At 42.8% G+C, this 3,974-nt stretch overlaps 1 protein-coding gene across 2 annotated transcripts in view; it reads left to right on the top strand.

The window, feature by feature from the left end:
• Cdkal1 (CDK5 regulatory subunit associated protein 1 like 1) overlaps positions 1-3,974 on the top strand; it is a 549,403-nt gene that overhangs the window by 524,433 nt on the left and 20,996 nt on the right. The window lies entirely within an intron of this gene.

The raw sequence follows: 3,974 nt of genomic DNA, 5'->3' as shown, positions 1-3,974 counted from the left end.
TCTGAGACAGGAACTCTGAGATATCTCTTATCAACAGGCTTGAAATCGAAAAGGGACTGAGCCATAGTCCAAATCCAAAACCAGCTCTATATATTTATAAAGAAGTGTTCAATAGAACATATAGATATATGTATAAAAAAATCAATACTTACTGATCCTCAGTGGGTTGTAACTATTTTCCATCCATCAACAGTAAAATATTATGAAGTTACCTTGAATCACACCAAGTCTGCCGCTGAGGTGGTGCAACCGAAGTTCCCGCGATGCCCAGAAACAGGAAACAGGAAGAAGGGGTCACCAGCGTCTGTGCACCCCAATTTATAGACATTTGCCCGAGGCCGTCCCGCCCCCAAAGGGCGGGCTCTCTCTACAAGTGTTTACCCATTCTATATTTGCTTCTGGCCCTCTTCATCTTGAGCCATCTTACTATGAAGATGCTCTGACACACGTGGATAAGTGTGTGCTGAATGTATAGTGAGGAGTGGAATTGGTGCTTCGCAGCGTTTGCCTGAGTTCAGCGATCAGAGCCACTGAACCGACTGTACCTATTACTTCAAGTTAGCTTCTTGGGCTGTAAATCTTTAAAACCCTTGTTCTTTTTGCCCTTCTTGCTCTCTTTCCTTTCTTTCTCTATCTCTCTTTTTATTTTTGAGATAGAATTTCACTTCAAAACAAAACAAAACAGGATCTCTCCACACAGCCCTGGCTATCCTGGAACTTACTTTGTAAAGCAGACTGGCCATGAATTCACATAGATCCACCTGCCTCTGCCTCCCAGGTGCGGGGATTAAAGGCTTGTGACACTATGCCCAGTTGGGAATAATTTGTCCTTAGCCCACCATAGAGTTTGGTCTAAATGGTGTCGAAACTGTAAAGGAGTTAAGGAGCTGAGTCAATAGAACATAGGTCCCAGTGGTCTCCAGTACACATATTAGGCAAATAAGGAAAAGGCATAAGAGTTTATCATCAGCAAACCTGGGGTTTAACCAGGCGACTTTCTCTCTTAGAGTCTCTTCTATAAAACAGAAAATGGTGTTGAGACATGTATTGAAGGATATTGTGCATATAAAATACTATGCCCTTAAGTGCTTGTGTTGGTATATGCATTTAGTCCAGGAATACAGGAGGCAGAAGCAGCCTACTGAGTTTGAAGCCAGCCTGGTCTACATAGTGAGTTCTAGGCCAGCAGTGAGACCTTCTCTAAAACAAAAATACACGATGTCCCTGACATGTGTCACTTCCTCTCCTTGAAGAACATTAGCCACTATAGCGGCAAAAGATGCTAGCACTTCCAAAGAGATGTGAGCTAGTTTATTCTGAGTCAAATTGAAGTGGCTTTGGAATGGGAGCATTGATTCAGCTGGTCCCAAACGACATGTGCCATTGTGGAGATGGGTTCTATGAACTTTTATAGTCACAGACTAAAAATTAGCACTAAATCATCACTTTCAGCAAATTGCTTTTTAGCAAATTGTTGGGGATAGCAGATAGGTTTAGAAAAGCATGGAAAATATCTGTTGTATCTGTCTCAGATGCAATCCAATGATATTCTTAATTTGGTAATTAATGGGAACTGATTCCCAAGTTTTTACTGATACTCATATAAAGAGGGTAATAAGGAGACAAAGAGGTTGCAATCAGTCCATCTCTCCAGCATGGGTAATGGCTTTCCAGGGAGCTTCACACCAGTTAGGGGCAAAACCCAACTTAAATAAAAGTTAGTTTAGATTCTGATGCCAACACATGACCGCTCAAAAGAATTATATAGGGAATAAAAAGATTCCTGCCTCAAGGGACTTTGGGTCTGGACTTTAACAAATTCAGCAAAGGCAGGAAAATTCAAAGAAAATGGATTGCAGCTGCATTTGAAGAGATCAAATTAATGCAGAAGTGCAAGTGTAAGTTTGAAAGGCTGATCTGAGATCAAGAAGGAGGCTGTCAGTGGTCAAAGATGAAAAGGGCACCTGGATTCAAAGGGCGGCCGGGTAAGCCCTGCCCTCCCCAGCCCCGCCTCGAGAAGAGAAGGCAGAGGCTGACCCAGTACTGTTTTCTGTGTTCTATAGTCCAAACACCACAATGGTAGAGAAGGTGAGTGCAGGGTTTCACTAGATCTCAGTTTCCCTAGCTTTTGAGCATCTAAAGCTGCCAGTACTAATGATACACATGCAAGAAGAAAGTAACAGAGGAAGGGATGGCATTACACGTGTGCTTCCCTGTCCCCCAGCACACTAAATAGGATTTATATATTTTTTGAAGCCAGCAAAACAAAACACCAGCAGCAACAACAAAAACCCAAAATTTTGGCGCTGTGCTAAGAAATAGATTTTGTGCAATAGCCAAGGAAGAGCTATTGTGCTACCTTCGGAACAACTTCTTATTCTTGCAGGCTATGGAGAGGTCCCCATTTGGTAAAATCAGCAGTGACCGTGTGAAAATGCTGCTTCTCTTACTTATAATCTGGGTCAGTGAGCATCTCCCAGTTTACTTTCGACACTTCTAGAAACATACAATAAACCATTGCTTTCTTGAAGTCCTTGAAGCAAGGCCTACAAAGTTAAATCCCTGCTTTTGGTTTTATTCCTTTGTCCACAGCTGAATTTCTTATGGTGGCCATTTTCAGAAGTGTTGTAGGCAACCCTCAGCTCAGTCAGGTCCTAGTGGTCCCTATTCTTAATGTTATGTCTGACACTCATGTCACTGCTGACTCTCTGGTCCCATCTGTCTTGGGACTGTCGCTGTAAGGCAGAGACAGAACTGGATGTGTGGATCACATCATTCTTTTAATTAAGAAAGGGCCTCAGTAAGACCCAAGCCCGCCTTTGTTGTTGAGAATTTCTCATCCTCACCTAATCTTTCCTTTGGCATATCCACACAGAGTAGTTCGGAGAACCTAGCAACTCTTTATCCCTCTAACACCTGCTACCTTCACGCATCTACAGTGATTTAAACAATTGATGCCAGCATTCTGTATCTCGAGTTTTTACCACACCTGTTCTGCTAAGCATGCAAGACCTTTGTTCTTAATAAACAGATAGGAATATTTACCAAAACATCATCCTTGGTAACTCTTTTGGGATGTTGTGATTGTAGAAAGTAGATGTTCTTGGTTGTTTGTTTCTGTAGTGTGTGTATGTGTGTGGTGTGGTGTGTGTGTGTGTGTGGTGTATGTGTGTGGTGTGGTGTGTGTGTGTGTGTGGTGTATGTGTGTGGTGTGTGTGGTGTGGGTGTGTATGTGTGTGTTTGTGTGGTGTGTGTGGTGTGGGGTGTGTGTGTGTAAGGTGTGTGTGTATGTGTGTGGTGTGGTGTGTGTGTATGGTGTGTGTGTATTTGATATGTGTGTGTGGTATATGTGTGTGTGGTGTATGTGTATGTATGTGTGTGGTGTGGTGTGTGTGGTGTGGGTGTGTATGTGTGGGGGAGGTGTGGTGTGGGGTGTGTGTGTGTGTATGTGGTGTGTGGGGGGGGTGTGTTTGCAGCCTGTGTGCATTCTACAACCCTACTTAAAATCAGTTGAGAGCTAAGAGACTGACTTCTGCTACTGGAAGTACCACCTCATGGTCTACCGTCCTCCTTTATAAACTTCATAGGAGGAGTCTAAATTTCTAGTACTGGCCCATGAAAGTGCTTAAAGCTGCCATTTTACAACACTGGAAAAAAACCATACCAGAGTTCAGCCCCAACTCCATGCCTTGGGCCTTATTACAGGACACTCTGTTCCAGGAAACAGTGGTGGAGAGTCAATAGCATGTCTCATTTCATTCCATATCCAAGAGCTCACCTGGAAGTCAAACAAAATTTCAAAGGAGCAGATGGAGCTTATGGGCTAAGCACTGGTCCAATATCAGAAATAGGGATCTTTTAAAGTATCCTTTTTAACTTTCAATTTTTATTGTTTGTAAGTAAGATTATTTATTATGACTCTCTCTCTCTCTCTCTCTCTCTCTCTCTCTCTCTCTCTCTCTCTCTCTCTCTCT

Source organism: Microtus ochrogaster, chromosome 16, assembly GCF_000317375.1.
Source record: "Microtus ochrogaster isolate Prairie Vole_2 chromosome 16, MicOch1.0, whole genome shotgun sequence".
NCBI lineage: Eukaryota > Metazoa > Chordata > Mammalia > Rodentia > Cricetidae > Microtus > Microtus ochrogaster.
The sequence above is the reverse complement of the archived record's forward strand: the minus strand, read 5'-3'. Positions and strand labels throughout refer to the sequence as shown.